Here is a 20,906-nt window from a genome sequence, read left to right on the forward strand (position 1 = left end):
TTGACTCGGGATCTAAGGTCGATCTGCGAGACAAACTTTCCTCGATAAGACCGCCGGAAGCTTGCACGGGCACCCGCGGGGAATCCCGTTCCACACGTCGCGACGTATGAATTAACACCGCGGACGGTGAAATGTTGCGCACGCGGGTTATAGCGCGGGCGATTGTTACCGGCGGAACGTGCGTCGCCTGTGAAGAGGCGCGGCGGGAACACTTCCGGCTATTCGTTCCTCCTATACGGGGAAAAGATTCGGCCGTTGGGGAAAAACGATTTGTCTCGCGGCGCGCACGACAAATCTCCCGCGCTCCGTGATCCGAATGCGAGGCGACGCCGCGAGGCGCCGGGAAATGCCTCGCGTAAGATAATCTGCTTAGGAATTCAAGCGGAATTCGTTGTGTCCGCGAGGCCGAGCCGTCGTCTGCAATCCGGCACCCGATAGATCACGCTCGGGCAATATACGCCCGTGAATTAACTGCGACACCTCGGCGCGACCGCCGTGTGCACCGGAAGGCGTCCTCGTTGCAGGAAGTGTATCCCGCATGCTCGTCATTTTCGTTAATCTTTAAGTGCACGGTGTATCGTATTCGACCCGCTCTCTCCACATTTAAGACTTTTAGATAAGGTGAACACTGAACGGCGCTCTCTCCTTTCTCTCTTTCTCTCTTAGTGGATTGATGAAAAATCGATATCGTAGAGTCGTGAATAAGCGCACGTCGCGACGATGTACCGGCGGATGCGACCCCGAATTGTTTTGTCGCCCGTAGGAACACTCCTTCTTCGCCGAGAAAGAGATATCGATAAATTTATGTTTAATCCCGCGTATCGCGTAAATTCGAATTACGAATTGCTCTTTTACGACGGTCCCGTTCTTATCAAGAAAGAGAAGGAGAGAGAGAGTCATGTTTTTCAGCGTAATGCATGGTAAAATGCATTACCATTTCAACGAGATAACTGTTCCGAACGCTGCCCGAGGCTGATTTATCTAATTGCCTTTCGCATTTTTCCGACGTGAAATAACACCACGGGAACGGGTCTATGCGGCGTTTCCAATCTATCATGCAAAATATTTCAATACACCGACACGATCGCGGAGCTACGAGACTGAATGAAAAAACCTTTACCGTGTCAAAAATCATTCAGAGGTGACATACATCCGAGTCGAAATTTAGGCGCTATGTTAAACCTTCAATTCTACAACATAGCAGGAGCTATGATAGCAAAATAGGTTCAGTTTCATCATAATAATATAACTTACTCCTACTTTGACCCTGACGATGTCTTGAATACCAGCTTTCGCTGTTTAACGTCAACGTAACTTGTTCAAAGTAGTATATATGAAAATGAAATGTGTAGAAGAAAGGCGTTCAAGGAAGAAGTTAACGAGTGTCAGTGTTGTCGAATGGTAGAACAATCTCCCGAAATGTTGGAAGAAATTGAAGCTATAACTTCTTATTCGTTATAATTTCTTCAATATTTCGGGAGATTGTCCCGGCATTCAATTTTCGTGAGTTTTTTCGGAGTAATTGCATTTGGCAAATTTATATTTTAGATTATCCCGATATTCAGTTTTCGGAATTGCAACTTTTCGAGATGCTGTCCACCACTTCTCAAATTGCGGCATTTTGATTTTTCGGGATTATGCAGACGTAATCTTAAAATCTACATATGATGACCTATGTAGATGGCTTGTAGTAGAATTGTGCCCTGCTATAGGCCATCTGAAGAGGCGTAAATTATCCTTGAGAGCGTCGAAGTAGCGTCAAAATTTCCTCTCGGGAGGGAACGTTTCGGTACGCTCATCGGAAAAGTGAACAGATCGTGAGGAATTTATCCCCAAAGTATAATAAAAAGATCGTGTCCGCAGGGCGGAATATCGAGCGAGCAAATGTCGACGTTCGGGAAACGCGGGAGCAGAGAAAGGCGAGAGAGGAGAACTCGGCTGGTTTTTATCATCGCGCTTCCTCCCTAACGATCTTCTCATCCGTTCGAGGGGCCAGCGGGTTTGAAGCAGAATGGGGAAGGAAGCCAACGTGGAGCAGCGAGTAAACGGGAACGAACGGACGTCGAAAAAGTTGCGGTACGTGCCGAAGTAACCTCGGGTTCGGCCGACCGTGTCACCGTCCCTGGAAAACCTCAATTACTCGACAGTCATTAAAGCGTCGTCGGTCGCGCTCGCGAGGAAACTTGCCGCGGATCGAGAAGAGGGGGAAAAGGGAGTCGTCGGAAAGTCAACGGGAGAGTCCACGGCGGATCTCCTTCGAGATTCCACATGAAGGAAGGGAATTCTTGCGGAAGAATCTGCGCCACTTCTCTCTGCGAGAGAGAGAGAGAGAGATGGCTCTTTTCTTTTTTACCTGCCTTCCGTCTCTCTCTCTCTCTCTCTCTCTCTCTCTCTCTCTCTCTTTCTCTCTCTCTATCTCTCTCTCTCCTTTCTGCTTGAAAACTCATAAAGGATTAATCTCGCGCTTTGACGTATAGGAAAAAGCGGAAATATTTTTAACTATTATCAGAAATTGTGTACTTTACATATTAATTTCTGGAAAACCAGATGGTCAATGTTTGTGTAATTTCTTTTTTTTTTTAGAATATTTTTATTATAATATTTTATAATATTTCTATTTTATAATATTTCTACTTTTTTTATGATATTCGTATAATATCTATCTATCTGTTATCGTTTTTTTGTTCATCATTAAAATCATAATAATTTGGTCGTTAGAATTAATTAGAATTAAAGATGTAATATCAGAAACCGTTTTCGTAACTGTGACTTCAGTTATCTCAGTTTCAGCACGGTCAATATTTTTCTAATTTTACACCTGTGTAAATTGATTAATATGCTGTTCAAATTTGAAAAGATTTCTAATAAAATAAAATTACGGACTAATTAGCCTTTAACGGAGATATAATAAGCGCACAGTTTCCCGATGAAATTCACAATTTCTCATTGCACACGTGGAAAAGGACGTTTTATCGGCGCGTATCGTTTTTGCACAATGAGCGTGGAATATAATGTCGATTACGGCTCAAGTTTCGCAGATATTGATTAGGAAACGTATAATTAATGTTTGCATTGCGCATTTGTTCCCCTCGCGTTATTATTCCTCGATGTTCACCCGAAACGACGATGCATGAAAAACTGCTTTCAACACAACCCATCGTGTGGAATATTTATTGCAATTTTCGGGATCAAAACGCCAGCGTTCTCGCTGCGAACGCTGCGAACGCTCGTTTCGGCGTTTGATGCACTTCGACATTCGCTTGCGTAATTCGCATTCGAAATTCACGTTCTGCGCCATTTATTATAAAGAAGAAAATTATTGTTTTAGCCCGTATCAGCGTGGCACGCGTGCGCGTTTTATTTTGCCGTTCCGGTCTATAACGAATTAAACGTCGCGCTTAATTACGCGCCTGCCGTCGGAGAAATTTAACTGCCGCGTTAAAACACTGCGACGCTCGCCCAATTATAGTTGCGCAAATATTTGGCGAACCGCACGCTCTCGACGCACAGTACGGGTAGATATCAAAGACACGTCGCACCGGTTAATTATCGTCAGAAACAACGACACGATGAACGCGTGCTTTTAATTGACACTTCGTGCTGAACGCGCGACCGACAGCTGCGAATGGCGCGGCATCGTCCGTATCGAGAAACAGAGAGAGAGAGAGAGAGATTCGCGGTCGCAATTGCGTGTGTGATAATTTTTATCGCCACCGTATGTATTTCCACACTGATGCCCGAGCACATCATCTATCCGGTCGCTTTGAAGCACTAGTGCTGCAACATAGTAGCAATTTGACGTTATCACTGCGTACTGCTTTAAACACGACTAAAAATATCGCGTGCGCGCCCGCGCGTTCGATAACGGCACGCAGACGATGTCTGCGCTAATTTTGCCCGCAAACGATGAGATATAATAAAAGACGGGATACAAAAATATATACAGGAGCGTCGACCGCTGCTCCGTTTTCAATCCTGTCGTCTAACCGCGAACGTAGACGTTATCGAATCACACCTGTCACGTCCTAATTACTCGGACGAAAATACGAAACGTAAAACGATGTAGAGCGAAAATAATGTGAATCCCCTCCTAAAAAAAAAAGACATAAGTAACAAACTCTTTTCCCGTAATAGCACGTTCTTTTGTTACAGCAACAAACGTACCTTCGTAAATCTCATTTACGATACGTTTCTTGCAGCTTCAATCGAAAGGATTTGCCACTGCAGCAATTAAAATTGCTTAATACGCTGCTAAAATATTAGATGTCTATATGTTACAACTAATTTAGCTACTAATCCTTTCTTCCCGTTCAAGACTTAACACAACTGAATTTTCAGACGGTTGTTTTCTCATACGACACAGACCTCCTAGGGACGTCGTAAGGGCGTGCAGATGACGTTCTACGTCCTGAGAACGTAATCTCGGGCACTGAGATTCTTTTCATCGCAACAGTGGATAGCTGAATAGCGCGCGCCCGTGTTGTATTAGTTGATAAAAAATGTTACAATCATCGCATTGAATTATTCTATTGTTTTTCTGCTCACGGAAATACAGATATTTGGGGGAATGAGCGACGTTTTGCGCCGAACGCGCGTGCCGTGCGATCGCGACTCGTCGTGACGAACAACGACGGTTCTTGCCCCGCGGGTGTGCGCTGTGCGTGTCACCCACGTGCACCGTCCCGCCGTTCGTTCATATTGACTCGTCGCAGGGGTTAACGAACAGAAGACAAACAAATAGCGTGGGGCTACGAAAACATCGAGCGAGACAAAGAGAGGAACTGACCGCGAAAGGATAGCTGAGGACGGTGAGAAAACGACAGGGGGAGAGATAATCGACGGGTGAAATGGAGGAGCGAAGACGTAGGAAGAGGAGACAGGAGTGTGCGGACGCGTGTGCAGGGACGGGGGCGTCGCCGTCCTCGGAAAAATGTGGTCGCGCGAGAAAAGTTTGCTTGCTGTAAGCAGCTCCGGTGAATTCCTCCTGGATTTCTATCCCCGTTAAAGCGCCGCCGCCTTGAAACTGCGTTCGTTAATACGCTTCGCGGAGTTTCCTTCCTCCTCCTCTCTTCTCATCTCGCTGTTCATCTCTTTCTTTCTCTCTCTCTCTTACTTCGTCTCTTTTTCTCGCAGTTTCACGCGGTTATTGTCACCTTCCGCTTCGCGAGAGGAATCTTTGCTGGCTCGCGACTTCGCCTCGCGGATTATCCGCGGATTTTCGCGGTAGAGTTCACCTCTTCGTACGTGCGTCGATATTGTAATTGTAAATATTTGTGCGAAGTTTGGTCTACAACGTGCTCTCTGCGTCTTGCTTCTTGCTCTCCATCTTTCTTCGGTAATAATTTTTCTATTTACTTATGGAAACGAGATAGAGAGCAAGAAACGAGAAAGAACACATCGCGATCAGCCTTGAGTCTCTCTGTTTCGTAAACGCTTTAAGAGGAAACGAACTCGCAGGATTTCGTCGTAGTATCACGATGCGTGATGCGCTCTGTACTTTTTCCCGCGTTTTGCCTCCCGTAACAATGTTCATTCTCCTCTTCTTCCGCGAAGTTACACTCGCGCGGCGGTGCTCCTAAGTTCCCGTGGCTTAGTTTGGCGCGACGACGTCCCTGAGGGCCGGCGGACAGGATTTCTCTTACAAGAACGTTGCAGTAAACAAAGCTGGCCTTCCGAGAGGCCAGTGCACCCGCCTACCCTGCGCGTTGGCCCGCGCCATATTTGCAATTCCTCGGTCGTTGCTTCGCACTTTAGCATCATGCAAAGACGCGCGACATATATAGCTCGATTAATACACCGGTTCTCTGAATAAGCGATTTAACTTCGGCCGATTCACGCTCGGCTATTTCCGCGCGTCCTTCTAATTTATCGTGTTCCTAGTTTTACACGCCAAACTATTACCTTTCTCAAAGTTACAGAGAGAAAATTTACACGCACGCCTTACATTTCTCTCTCTCTCTCTCTCTCGATCTCGAGAGAGAGCTATTTTGGTGGCATTGGAAGTTTGGTGGATATTGCGATGTGCCGGGCGAAAATATCTTTCGTGAACGCGATGTATTTTAAATTAAAAAACAAAAGAATCCTTCCTTCTATAGACAAAGAAAGAATTAGCCATAGGAGTTAAAATCGGGCTGTGCCAGCTAAAATGTGTCTCTGGAACAGGGATAGCTAATCTCGTTGCTATCGCAGCTAAATTTACTGTTTAAATTTAGACTAATTTTACGTCTGAAGATGTAAAATTACCCTCAGATTCAAAGTAACGATTAATGAAAACTAACCAATAAAATTCAGCTAATGAGATTCAGCTTCTGTTACTATTCCCCCGACTGCAACGGCATTCTCATCTCAGACGAAGAAAGACCGTCACGCGCATTACGCGCGACTGGTTCTATTAATACGTTTTTCCAACGACATTCGTCCCTCCCTCCCTACCAGCGAAGTCTTATCGTCGCCGTGCATTCTTGCCGGGAATGTCCTGAATTCTCGACCTCCGGCGCGCGGCACTTCGGTAAATTCTTTACGCTTCGGTTCGAATAGTTTTTCAGGTGCCCGCAGCGGTATCTCACGAGTTTATTATTTTTCCTCCTTCCTCATTTTAGTTTTCTGATATTCAGCGATAATCCAGTCCGCGATTTCGCGCCGAATTGCGAATAGATTTTCGCAACGCACGCGCGATATTATCTTAAATAAGATTTCTTCTTTTATATCTGACCGCTCCGCGGCGAGCGACGCAAACTCTCGTGACTTACATACGATGGTACGGTATACGCTATCATATATCTCCCATGTTTCCAGTCGACGTATATTCTCTCGATACGAGACTTGGATAGCAGGAAAGTCGAGAAAGAAATCCACTCTTCCTCTCGCGAAATACTTTCTTTCTCATTCCTCCACTTTTCCTCGCGGTGAGCCACATATTCCCTCATCCTTGCATCAAACGCGATTTTACAGCGGCACGCATGTGCGAGCGCGAGTTTCCGTTCGTGTTGTTACTGTCGGGCTTGGCGAGTGAAAATTTCGTCGCTAATCGAAACAGCGAATCGAACGTGCCCGTTTTTGTGTTTGCAGTCCTCACTGCTAATTCAAGTGTGTAGTAAGTACATATTTATATGTCCAAAGTTATTACGTTCATGTATGTGATTTAATTTTCCGTGCAAAAATTACACATTTTATCACACAAAGAAATGAATTTACATGTTTAAACGTAATTCAACACATTTCGCCGCGTGTAACACGATACATAATACAAAGTATATTAAAATGAAGGAATATATACTTCTAATTAATGTAAATGTGTAAAAAGATATATATAAACAACTTCATGCATTTAAGTTCTAAGACGTGAGTCTTACGTATAATTATGGGGAAATGTGTATTCAGTTGGGAAGAAAATTTTTAGCGTTTTTTGGTAAAAGGTTCAGTAAAAAAAGGATTTTTTTCCCCAGCCAATAACATATAATTTTTAAAGTTCTCTATAATTAATAAAAAACATAAAATCTTCCAGATAACAATAATTATTCAAGTAATATAAATTTACAATACGATAAGTTTATTATAAAAATATACATTTAAATAGAGAGAGAGAGATATACGTTTCATTTATAAAATTCAACATGTTCGTAGTTAATTAACATTATAATTAATATATATTTTTTGTTAGAAAAGATGAGAAAGCATAAAGAAATATGAAGTCCTTATACGTAAATTATACGTTTTAAATGTGTGATGTAATATATATATAAGCATATGTAAAATGCACGTGCGCGCATTTAACCGCATAAAATAAAAATGCATGAAAAGTGACTGTACGATTTTATACACGTTTGTAAAAATTTCATAATTATGTTTGCAATGTTATGCGGGATTCTCGAGTCGACAAATTTTGGCTCTATGTTAAACTCTCAATTCTACAGCCGCGTACATTTTTACAAATGGAGACATCGATTTACTCCAACTGCTCCAAAAAAGTTGTTTCATTGGCTAGATGCTATCTTAAGGTAACCCGTAAGTGGACGCGCGAAGGTCAACCTGACCCCACAAACACATGAACAAACGAATGTTTCTTCGTTTCATTTTGTCGGCGACATCGGCGTTTTCTGTAACTTGCCTCCACCATTTACTCTTGGATTTAATGAAATAGCGTCAATAACACTCGAAAATCTCAGCTGTAGACAGCAGTTGTTTTATTCCTGAAAAAGTCACGCTCAGGAAAGAAGAACAAATGCATTTGCAAAACTCCGATTTGCAAAACTGAACGCAGCTTGTGCAGGAGTTATGACAGCGAAATAAATCCAATCTTAATAATATAATGTATTTTTCATCTAATAATATTAAAAGTCAAATTAGGTTTTTATTAGTCTATAAGTCATCTGAATTGGCGCAAACTGTCTTTAAGAAGATCAAAGCGGCATGAAAATTTCGTCTCGGGTTATCTCGGCGAGCAGCGCAGAACCGACAAATTATTTCGTGCGATGTAATAAATCACGGTTTCGAGTTACCATTTTGTTTATTCACAAGGCGGGGCGTGTGTACGCGATTCATTGTCGTGGTGTTATTAATTCCGGCTGTCTGCAATAGCCGACGTAGATTATCGATTGTAAATGTTGTTTTAACGTCGCGCGCGAGCGGGATCGTCGCTGTTGCAGTTTATGCGCGCAGACTGCGGGACATTCCATTTTCGTCTTTCGATTAAACGTTAACGAGCACACGAAACAATGGGGCTTCCATTACCGTAATTAGCCGAAATATATACGAGCTGTACGAAGCGCTTCCACTTGTGTGCTTTAGCGACGCGGAAGCTTTTAAACCAAGCGGCTTTCGATTTTCTCTCGGAACGACGATTCTGACAGCTCGGAGGAAGTGTACACGGAAAATAGTAACCCGGATTTTGGTGGAAACGACGTTTCATTCACAAAATCGGACTATTTACCTTTGATTATCGCCGAATGGCAAAAGCGGCCGGGAACTACCGACAATTCACGATTGCTGAAACGGTGTTTAGTCGCGCATTATTTCGACGATACGGCGACGTATTTATCGCGGACGATCCGCAGCGTCGCGAGGAAATGGCGGAGGAAACGCATTGGCGATTTCGGTCATCGCGCTGAAAGTATCAGGAAATGGCTAACGCAGAATTTCGCGGTGATTTATCGGGGAAAAACGCGCGGAAGTGCCTCTGGAATGGCAATATCTCGGAGGGAGAGATCAAGGCAGGAAACCCGCGGGAAATTCGATCACCCGGATATTACTCCGATTCTGCGTCTCTAGCCGAGCGAGAAACTTTCAGGATGAAGTGAACTTTAAAGTTGAAAAATAATCTCTCTCTCTCTCTCTCTCTTGACAGAGGGAACTTTCTCACGCGGCAAGAACGTGTCGAATACTGCGAGAGCCGTCTTATCATTGCTATTATTTTAACAACATTCGAGATCCGCTCCTTGCATGTTATTGCTATTGTTTCCGTTCACACTCGAGAACAAGTTGCGTACCGAGGTACGTGCGCTCTGGTATTTGCCTCTACGTGCATAAATATAAACTTACACACACACACACACATTTACGGATTGTAAATTCAGCCGGTATTCCCTCTAATGAGCGCGTCTCTTTAATCATCATCAAACATATTCGAAGCGCCAAAACGGATACGTACCGCTCTAATTTTCCGTATCCACGGGCTTCCGTGGTTACGTGTCGCGAAAATTAACGTAAAACGCGTAAAAACGTGCCGCGAAGCGTTCGACTAGCGCGTATCAGAAACGTCAATTGTTCAACACTTTCTTGAGGGGTGAGACTTGAGGAATGTAACGGTTCAAAAAACTCGAATTTGTCTTTACATCTATCATAACCTTATAATCTTCAAAATACGCCTCTATAGTATTTTAATGGAATTTAAATGAAAAGTACTGCGACACGCGACCTTGAAGCATGCGATACACGGCATGGAACGTGGCTCGCGCTGCGCACACTCAATAAACGAACTCGATGTAAATATTCTTACGATTAATAGCAAACTCAGAAGCAAACCGCAGAACAGTAATGAAATCTCGACTCGGAATTTTTAATTTCACATCGAGTCTCCGAGTGAAGAGAACGAAAATAAGTTCCCACATGTGGCATCGAAGGAGCACAATAAGTGCTCCTTGAATACTACAAAGGTATTTAGTCCTGCGGAGTCGAAATTTGAATTCTACGTTAAGTCTTCAAGAGGAGTCTGCTGGCAATTGGGAGAACAGGCAACGCATCTTCGGTTGAATTTATCACTCGACATGTAGACGACGTATCCGTGTCGCGTCACTTGCACATCCCCTCGACAATATGTGCATCAGTTAATCAACCTTGAATGCCCTTATGTGGCGTGCAACTGAACGCATGAGAATTCTTCTCTCTCTCTCTCTCTCTCCTCCCTTCCCTCTCTCATTCGCTCGCGAAAGATGCTGTTACAGACATCTCCGTGTTGAAAGTACGCGCATTCCGCAAAATCTAATATACGAACTTTCGTTTCTCTCCCTCCCTCGCTCTTGATTCACGAGTGAAAACATGCGGTGAAACATATGAAATTTCCGATTGCACGCGGCTCTAATCTTGCAATTAAATCCGTTATCCGTCGTAGCGCGCGATTAATATTCATATTACACACCGCGCTCTTCTCTCCATTTACATTCGCCGCTTCTAAATCGCATTAAAAGTAAGAAACTCATAAACGTCGAACTTGCCCATTATGCAACACGCGCGCAAGAAGCACGCGCGAGGGCGCCTCTGCGCGGTACCACGCAGGGATTATAATACCGAACGAGTTTAACGCGCAGAAATTTAATTTCACGACAGCCTCGTAACTTCCACCGCGCAAACTGCAATTTGCGTCTCTCCCCCCCCCCTCTATCTCTCTCTCTCTCTCTCTCTCTTTCTCTGCGTGTTTGCGCGCGCCGAACCACTACGATCGCAATCAAACTGAAAAACGAAGTTGACCTTTGCGAACCACATAATCCAAACCGCGTGCGCGGCTTTAACGCGGTGTAATTCGCATATGTGCTGCGACCGCGAGCGCACGCGACCGACGGCAACATCCGCGTGAAACATCCGTACGCTTTTGCGCCCCGCACCGCTGGGAAAATAATTTCCTCCGGTTGTTTTTTTTTTGCTTCCCAAAATTCCTCGCCTCGCGCCGCTCGGCGCCGCGATTGGCCCGGCGACTCGAATTTCCCGGCGAGTCCCCGCCGCGACCGGGTCTGAGGGTTCATTCACCGACGGATTCTCCGTCGAATTAACGAATTCGCATAACTCCGCCCGCCGGCGATATTAATTGCGGCGCCGCACATGCAAATTGCCTCATTTCAGCTGCGGCTCGCTCGCGCCTACGCGCGTAACGCGCGCTCGAATTACGCACGTCGGATCTCTTCCCGTTCATTAAACCCTTACGCTTCCATTCCCCTCCCCCCCCCCCCCCCNCCCCCCCCCCTACGGTCTGCCGGTTACGTTACGTTGTTAACGTAAATCGCGAGCCCGCTGATAACGCCGACTGAATTAACCCCGTAATAGGTGAAATCGCGGATTTAGTCGGGTGTTTGAATCGCAAACACGAAATGCTAATTAAGTGACGTACGGTTAATAAATCACGGCGGCGCGGGAGGCCTCGCGTGTCTCGGCGCGGCCGAGAAAGCACTTGCCTCCGCGGCAAGTTATTACCGGCGATTTTTCAAAACGCACCGCCACCACCGTTATACCGCGATGCCTGAATATTCATGAAAACGGGACGGCCAGCCTCGTGCTCGCGTGCTTATCACACGTGGCAGCGCAACATCGGTCGGAGATGCATCCGCAAAGCGGCCGTGTTGCGCGGAGGAAACACCGCAGCGGCGGCAACCTTTCGCCGGCGATCGCACGCCCGGAATTATAAGCGGGCGTAAAAAGTTAAATGAAAAAAGAAAGTCGTTATACAAGTATGCACTTTCGTATTTATAACGGGGCTGTATTATGATACATCGCGTCGTTTCAAACGCACGACGTCGGAATGCAGATGAACGCGGCCTCGCTTCTGCCTTTCGCAAACTTTGATTACGAATGTCCCCGTGCGCGCTCGCCTGTCAACTCTCGTGCCGATAAAATGAAGCAACTTTTGTATAACGTGTATAGAGAGAAAGAAAGAGAAAGAGAGAGAGAGGAACATATGCCCTCCCTTCTCTCTCTTCTTCTTTCCTTTTCTTGCGTGTGTATACCGTAAATCCAAAGTGTTGAATTTTACACACTTATGTGCGTGAAATCGCGCAGTCATTGTTTATACATTTGTATGCGTGTTACTATTATGATTTTACGCATAAGTATATAAAAAGTATGCACTTGGATTTGTGTATAAGCAGTGTAATTATTATGTGTGTAGAATTATTATAATAACATGCGTACGAATGCGTAAAAAGTGTAAAAATGTAAAATTATATATTTTGGGTTTGCAGTGTAGCGAATCAATATGATTTCTATATTAATATAATAGCGTATTACTTGTTAATGTGTTAATAGCATACAACCATATGCATATTTATCCTCATTTTTAATTATAATCGCTGAATATATTTCGTCACTAATAATTGATAAATGACTGTTCGCTAATATATTATTGGCCGTAATGTAAACTCTGGAGCGGAGTTTCTATATTTTATTCATTTATATTACACGTTCTTGAAATACATTCATTGCTTGCAATTGATCGAGACCGGCGAGTCATATAGAAGGACAAATATGCGTTACGCAAATACGGACTCTCGTATTCCTGGCAATTAATAATTCTGTGCCACTCGTTATTTTCCTGTACTTCGCATATTGTTAAGTATAATATTAACAGATTACGCGCAAAACGTAATTGAATATAAACCATCAAGCGCGCCGGTTTTGATGCATATGCTGCGTGGCGACCTCGCATAAACAAAATATCGTCAGACGTAACGGAGTAGCTAATTAGCATAGTAAAATATTGACCCAAATGCATCTCTATGCGAGAGCTTAATGGATAAATCGAGCGATGTCCATGCGCGAGTGAAAAAGCAGCTGCGACCAGTGTGTTTTGCACGTTCACGTTTATTTCAATACTTCTCATTAAATATCACCCTCTGATCTATCGTGTTTCGCACAGTAAAATTGAAAGATGCATTACCCCCTGCATATATGCGGTTCTTAAAAGCATTATTAATTTTACATATTCATGTAAGAGGACGTGCACGGCAGTAGAAGTGAAACTGGACAAGTTCTAACTCAAAAGTGGTGAGAAGTAGTTGATGTCGCGTTGACGTTATGGAGTTGTGAGACGAGGTTGAATCCTCGTAGACCTCCCCCCCCCCCCCCCCCNCCTGGCTAAAAAGATGGTTGAGGCTAAGTCAGTTTGGGACTATATAGAAAATTTCTTGGGATCTAATTGGGATTACAGTCCGATTTCTTGAAATAATTATGGATTTTAGTTGGGAAATTTATGCGGATTTTGGTTAGAAGCGTAACGTTTCAAACATACTCATACAGATTCTTTTTATGGAAAGGACGTAAAAAGACTAATACTTTCACACTTTGACCGTTTTTTTTTAAGATTTTCCAAATGGGATTAACCATGTTTGGAGAATTGGCGTATTTCGAATTTTGACTCTAAATAACCCTCCGGGTCAACATATCAACCTTTGGTTTGCGCTTAGAATTTTCCTTTTTTATGCCCTTTCAAACGGTATATTATAACATAGGAGTTCTATTTGAGATTTTTGAGTAAGGATGGCGACCCCTGGGAGGATAACCCCCCGACACCCTTAAAAGAGTAACCCTCGAAATGGTTGAACTCGTATTTCATAATTTCGAGTTGTTTCCGAAATATAGGGGATGGCACAGACTTTACAGATACCCTGTATATTCTGTGTGTATTGAAAGTTGAAATATTCAAAAGAACAAGATAGACTTAGACTTAGGTACACATCTAGTCATCGGTACTTTCGCTTTACGTCACAAAATTACCGCGAGACCATCGAATTCTGCTTCGAGAGTTTACCGTTAAAACATTTTGGGACGGTTCACTCGTACGTCGCGTTGAAATCTCGTTCATCACGATCGATAATCGCCGCTCGTATAAACGCGCAAAGCACTGTACGCTTCTAAGTCCCGGGTCAAAGGAGCAGCAGCATGCGATTGATTGAAAAATCGACCGAGGAATAATCTCACGAACAGGCTCGTAGGTACGCATAGAGATTGCATACATCGAGGTCTTTGAAGTAGCCAGCGAGTTGACTGGCTTGCTTGTCGGCCGATTATCGTGGCATTTTACTCTCGAACGAGGCAAATAGCGAAAAATTGCAACGGCGGAAGCACGAGCGGAAGCGTAAGCACACTACGCGTTCAAGCGGGCAACGCGAGCGCCTCAGCATCGATAACGATATTGCGCTCCGTGTTTATACGTTAATAAATGAATTGTGGAAGCGAGCGCCGCGAGTATAATGAGATATGCTCTTTAGGGGATGTATAACGGCGGAATTATTAATTACGATAAATTTCATCCAGCGCGAAACAATCACAACGCGGGAACGAACGCGTCGGCGTAATTGATTTCCCGACGTGTGTTCTGGAGTAACGAACTCGGATACTTCACGATCGTCTCGTCGGTAATCCTCATGATTTTGGCTTCTGAATAAAATGGATCCCGCGAATTGAAATTTTGACGTTACTTTGACGATTTCAGGAACAGCTTTTGCGCCCGGTTAAGCAGCTTATAGATTACACTACAAATCTAAATATGCAATTTTTACATAATTACGTGCGTAAAATCGTGTGGTCACTTTTTACGCATTTTTTGCGCGTACTATTTTGCTGCACATTTTGTCTGTTTCATGTTACGCAATTAAATTCACATCTTTTAAACGCTTACGTATTAAATTACGTATTTAAAACGTGTAATTTACCCGCAAAGATTTCACATTTCTTTATCCTTTTTCATTTTTCCTAACAAAAAATTTATATCATTCATTAACCATGAATGTATTGAATCTTATGGATAAAAAATATCTTTATTAAACATATATTTTTATGACAAACGTATATTTTCATGATAAACTTATCATACTGTAAATTTATTTGAATAATTATTATTATCCGAGAAATTTGGTGTTCTTTTAATTACAGGGAACATTAAAAATTAGATATTGGTTTGGGAGAAAATCCTTAACTTTTTGTTGAACATTTAATCGAAAAACGCGCTAAGAATTTTCTCCGCAATTTAATCCTGTAATCATCCTGTTTTACCGCAAATTTGTTAATATTATACTCATTACTAGTTACAGAGAGTTGAAATTTGACGCAAAAACCAAGAAAAAACGGAAATTCCAAACATCATCATAGTCAAAGCAGGGGTAAATTATGTAATTGAATTGAACCTATTTTACAATCGTAGCTTTTTCTGCGCAGTAGAATTAAAAGTTTCACGTCGGACCGAAATTTCGACCGGGATTTTTTTTTTTTCGTCGCGTACCCACTTCGCGGACTTCTTCTCCGCGATTTTCCGACGCGGCGCTTGTATCAGAAATACTCGTAATCAAATAGAGCGTACAATTCGCTCTCGGGAATTTACATAATCATTCTTGGAAGCTGCGCGCGAGTCTGCCCGTGGTGCAAAAATTTATACGAACCCGGCGCTTCGGAGCCAACGGCGAAATAATGTGAAGAACTTTCCCCGGCGAACTACCCGGGACGCTCCTCCTTCGCGTGTAGACGGTGCAAACAACTTCGGGGAACGATAAAAATATGCCGGATAAAGTTTCGCGCTCGCAATTCTTGGTGCGCGTTCAGCGGGAAACTGGTTCTGGCCCATTATGGATTCACGACCCAATCAAGGACGAGTAAACAGGGAAGGCTACGCTCTGTTTGTAGTCTTACTCGAGGCAATAGAGAAGCAATTGCTGGCTTATCCAATAATGAAGACCCCGATATTGCGCTTTTCGGAGGGGTACTTTGTCGAATACTTATCGGCCTTAGGAGCCGACGAGTAATCAATGATTCGCCTGAGAATTTGCGGGGATCGTTTTGCTTCTCCGACATTATTATTAAAATCCGAAAAATCCTTTAACATCGAATCTTTCCATTTTTTAACTTTTTGTCGCTTCGTGTACGAGTGGACTCCGGTGTTGATTTAATTTCTTCAGCGAAAACTGGTCCCGGCGATATCCAGCCGTGTTTCATTAACATCAGTTGAAAATGTTCAACGTGGCGAAAAAAGAAAAATGAAAAACCGTCGAGCGGTATCTCGTAGAACCGGTCGTAAGCGATTGTATCAGTTACGTGAATTAAAAGTGCTATTTGTTTTGCGACGCAGTTCTCGCGACACGGATACCGTTCGATGTCTCTCCCGAAGGGTACTTCGATAACGAAGCGAAGAGGAGAACAGATCATCGTCCTCGCGGAACGGGTTGTTTCTCGTGCCGCCTGACTAGCGTCCTTCAGGCGTCCGCGTAAAGGCCACCCCGCCGATGCATTTTTCCCGGGGTGCTTTGAGCGGTGCATAAACATAAGGCCTCGTCGTAAATTTCGTGCCGGTCCGTGTGTTTGCTCGCGAATCTGCAATTCATACGTCGCCGACCGTTATTGCGCTGGAGTCCACCTATGCGAGTTCACGGAACAGCACGTCGCGCGTTGCATCCGCGGAGATTAAAAAAGACGCGGTGCCCGACGGCCAAACGAATGCACGCATTCGGTGCCGCCGAGCTGTTACCTTTTTATTCAGGTTTTTTGTCTCTCGACGTGCTTCTCGACTCGTGGAAATACCCAGAGATCTAGCATTACTCAGAGAATCGAACCGAGCTTATTAACACATTGCCAACGCGCGAGTTGCTGTACTTAACCAGGCCTTGAGAAATATTCGTTTCGTAAACAGTACGCAATATCTCGACTTGAATTTTTACGATTCTCGTAACATAGAAGTCAATATAATAAAATCGAAAAGTAAAAATAATAATTTTCTTTCAGATTCGTCAAAAGTTTAGGTTCTTTGGTCGATCGACAATTACTGGGAAAAGGGCACACTGGGAAAAGGGCACACACACGAAGAAAAATAATTTAGAGAAACAGCAAACTTTATGTCTTAGCAAATAAATAAATATCAGGGTGTTTCTTAAGTAGAGAGGAAAGCACCGAAACTGACATAGATATAGTAAATCGTCATACCCATGTTTCTCGGCTGTAAACCACTGAACTCTGTCGGTTAGAACATGAATTTCGTTTACTGTACAGCAGTTGGAACTGAAATGGCAGTTTCTGCCATCAGTATGTTGGTTTTTGACCTAAAAGCGTTAATTCTCAAACATTTTTAAAAATAGTTATAGTTTCAAGGGAAGTATATTTAGTGAAGTTATAGTTTCAAGGGAATATGTAATAATTTTCATAAGATTATCGTTATATTTCGGTAGAGAAGTGTTGCCGGTTTGCATGAAAGTTTCAATTTTACATATTCAACACAGGACTTTAAAGCCCACAAACAAAATGGTACGTCGGTTTCGGTGCTTCTTCTCTACTGTCCAATATTTCAGCAGTTGATTTCTAAGGACATTTAATAAAGAAAAGTTTACACGAACACGTGTTCGTTCCTTCAACGGAATCTAAAATCTAAACATCAAAATAATAATATTCCTACAGAATCGTCAAAAGTTAAGATCGATCGGTCGATCAACGATCATCGAGGGAGGAATATACCCCATCGGTCGGCAGTGTGTTGATAATTCGATCGGTCGATTCAGTGCGAACCGGGCAAACTTTACACGATGAAGTCTACCCCGGAATATTCGCGCGAACACGGGCGAAGGCAACGAGCGGAAGTAAAGAGAGGGTGCCATATGATCCCGTTCCGCGTCTTTCATATCTCACTACTCACGCATACCGGGTGGGCGACCGTAAGGGAAGGATATGAATACCGGCGGAAGTTCGCCGTCTGCACAATTGAAGCCAATTACGATCGATGCGGCACAATTCCTCCAACTCGCGATCGCTCGAGCGCGACTTCGCGCGTCTCTCACCGTCGCGCGCGAGAATGACGTCGAGGTGGTTGCGTCGAGGGGGTGGTGCGTCGGGAAGGAAGAAAACGTCGCGAATAACGCCGGCCGGCTGGCTATTCGTTTCCGCGCGCTTCCACTTCCGGAAAAAGCCACCGAGCTGACACCGGCGGGCGCGCGATAAATTACCGCGGGGACAACGGGCGCGAGTGCTCTCCGTGAATCTTCCCTTATCACGACGCACGTGACCGAGTTCGCCCGTAATACCGGTATATCTTGCGAACGCGTTCCTAGGAGGGAGCAAGAGAGGGAGAGAGGGAGAGAGAGAGAGAGAGAGCGTTCAACGGAAATTCGCAACAGTCGTAACAGCCGCCGTCTGCGAATCTTTACGAACGCATCGATATTGCCGCACCATCCGCATTTTCAACCCGGCTGTTTTTTCACATCAACGCTTCGCCTACCGTTATTAACTGGGTGTTTCGACGATGTTGTTATTCTAATAAAATCGATCACGCTACCGCCGATGGAGTGTTTATTTGCGCTCACATTCGGTGGAGCACGCGTGTCACTCGCCGAGACCGAGAGGATTAAACGGTCCTCTCCGTCAAAATGATACAAATAATAGCTTTTATTTCCAACCATCGGTGCTGTGTAACGAGTGAAAATTCATTTTTGGAAAAAATCGGTCGCGCCACGCGTTGCGTCGAGTGTCGCGCGACTCGACGATGCGCGCCGCAATTCTCGAGATGCGGCGCGATGCGTTCTCGGAAAGTCGGGCCTGTAACGGAGCGAATTGAGAGGGGGGGGGGGGAAGGAGAAACACTGGAAAAATACACAGGGGATCTATTCGATTGAGATAATTCCGTCGCCGCGCACAGCCGCGTTTTCAAAGTTGATTTTATCGTCCGTGTGTACGGACGCACGCGCGTCGAGTCGTAGAAACAACGGATCAGTTGCGATATTTATTCACGATAGTTTGTCGGTATCGCGTACAAATCCGTTTAGCCCTCCGGCGATTTCGCCTAACGATTCCAATTTTTGTATGCCAAACGAGCCGTTTTCACGGTGCGCCTCGCTCGCCCGTTTTTCTTCCTGCTCTCTTTGTTTTCTCTCTCTCTCTCTCTCTCTCTCTTTTTGCATTTCGACGATATCGGTAATTTGATATCCCGCGAGTGGATTCGCCTGAACGCGATTAAATGCGCTAGGATTTCCTGCCGGGAACAACCGGTGTCACGGCGGCTCCGGTCTCGCGCGATCGCGTCGGCCGGATGAATTTATCAGCGTCGTTTATTAGGAGAGATTATGCGCTCGCGTTATGGCGGATGGATTAAAACTGCACTGCCCGCCGGCGAAAGTGCGACGCGCACAAAGCGTTTATCTCGATCGACCAGGCCGTAAACCATCAATAGATGATTATCCGCAATGACCTACTCTCTCTCCATCTCTCTTTTCCTCTCCCCCTTTCCCTTCCTCTCGATGACCATCGCGCGAAATTTCGAGCGTTCGTGCGAGCTCCGTGGCTTATTCGAGAATGTGACCACCCGAGTCGAAATTTGGATGCTGCTTCGAATAAATTATATTTTCCGAATTAAAACGGAATTTATTTTGCTATCTTAGCTCCTGCTATGTTGTAGAATTGAATTAAAAGTTTAAAATAGGAGCAAAATTTCAGGAAAGGGACTAAGTACGGCGCGAAGATACGCAATTTAAGAAACGAGATTGATACCACGAAGAACGCCAAACACTCGGGTCCCCGTAATGTTTTAATGATTTTTCCAGCGACTGATGATGTTTACAGGAACGACATAAATAACGGAAATAATAAACTCTCGCAATAACGGCGCTTGAGTGGTGCGTTAAAGAAATAATTTACGATAAAAGTACGATTCGTATCGCGGGGAGTATTGATTCTGCCGATTCTGCGAAGCGAATAGAACTGCGGATGAATAGAGTCCTCGGTACTGCGGAGCGTTGTCGTATAGGTGGAGGAGACTGCTTATTGAGAATTTATCAAATATCTCGAATATTTTTGCCCGACTCGAAATATCCGACATTAAATATCGGAAGAGTCGCGCGGAATGAACCGCCGCCGTCAACAAATTGCTGGAAGATATTCATTGCGTTGGTAAAATTGACCGCAAATCCGTCGGACAATCCGTAGACAAAAGAAGCCTACGATGATGAGACACTCTTTATGATTCTCCACAGCGGATGATGGGTGAAGAAAAAGGAACTCGAAAAAAGCCGAGCGCGCTGCGGCGCTCCCGAGTCGAAATTTGGATGCCACTTTGACGCTCTTAAGAATGATTTGTTCCTATTGGTAAATGGCTTATAGAGTAATAAAAACCTACTTTGACGATATTGACGTTTATTAACTTCTCTCTTTTGAACCTTTAATTTGAGAAATATAATTGTAATGCCATCTTGTACGATCTATTTTGATGCTAAAACAGGAAAAACAGAAATTCAAGGCATTATCAGAGTCAAAGTAAGAGTAAATTATATTATTGGAATTTGAATTGAACCTGGTTTGTTATTTTAGCTCTTGCTGCGTTGCGGAATTAAAGATTTAACACAGAGTAACAATTCGGATTTTTATCAGGCGGCGCTCCCGAAAAATCCGAACGTGCGTTACGCGCGCACGCACGCGGCGCGCTCGATTCGATTACCGCAGCCGCTTCAATCGCGATATTTCGGCCGGCTTGTAATTACAGCGGCTGTCACGCGGTAGAGGGGAGGAGGAGGCGGGGGAAATTACCGGTAAGAATGGAAAACGCGGCCGCGCGCGGAAACAGCGGAGGAAGAGAGGCACGTAGTGGATAATGACTCCGCTTTTCCGCGGTATCTGCGCGCGGTTGGACGGTACTCATTGCCCTGCGTGCAGTAACTTTCTAAATTATTGCCGACGATTTGTTTGCC

At 44.2% G+C, this 20,906-nt stretch overlaps 1 protein-coding gene and 2 long non-coding RNA genes across 5 annotated transcripts in view; 2 read left to right on the forward strand and 1 right to left on the reverse strand.

Annotated features, from left to right (window-relative positions):
* LOC106747032 (E3 ubiquitin-protein ligase MYLIP) overlaps positions 1-20,906 on the forward strand; it is a 228,297-nt gene that overhangs the window by 166,843 nt on the left and 40,548 nt on the right. The window lies entirely within an intron of this gene.
* LOC106747034 overlaps positions 1-20,906 on the reverse strand; it is a 108,722-nt gene that overhangs the window by 45,422 nt on the left and 42,394 nt on the right. The gene's annotated exons all lie outside the window — the stretch shown is intronic.
* LOC106747035 lies at positions 1,555-4,521 on the forward strand. The gene is made up of 3 exons (XR_001374634.1): positions 1,555-1,789; positions 1,864-2,076; positions 4,339-4,521. It is a non-coding gene; the product is annotated as an uncharacterized LOC106747035 (long non-coding RNA).

The sequence above is a fragment of the Dinoponera quadriceps genome, unplaced genomic scaffold, assembly GCF_001313825.1.
Source record: "Dinoponera quadriceps isolate SergipeBrazil2010 unplaced genomic scaffold, ASM131382v1 scaffold2099, whole genome shotgun sequence".
Classification (NCBI taxonomy): Eukaryota; Metazoa; Arthropoda; class Insecta; order Hymenoptera; family Formicidae; genus Dinoponera; species Dinoponera quadriceps.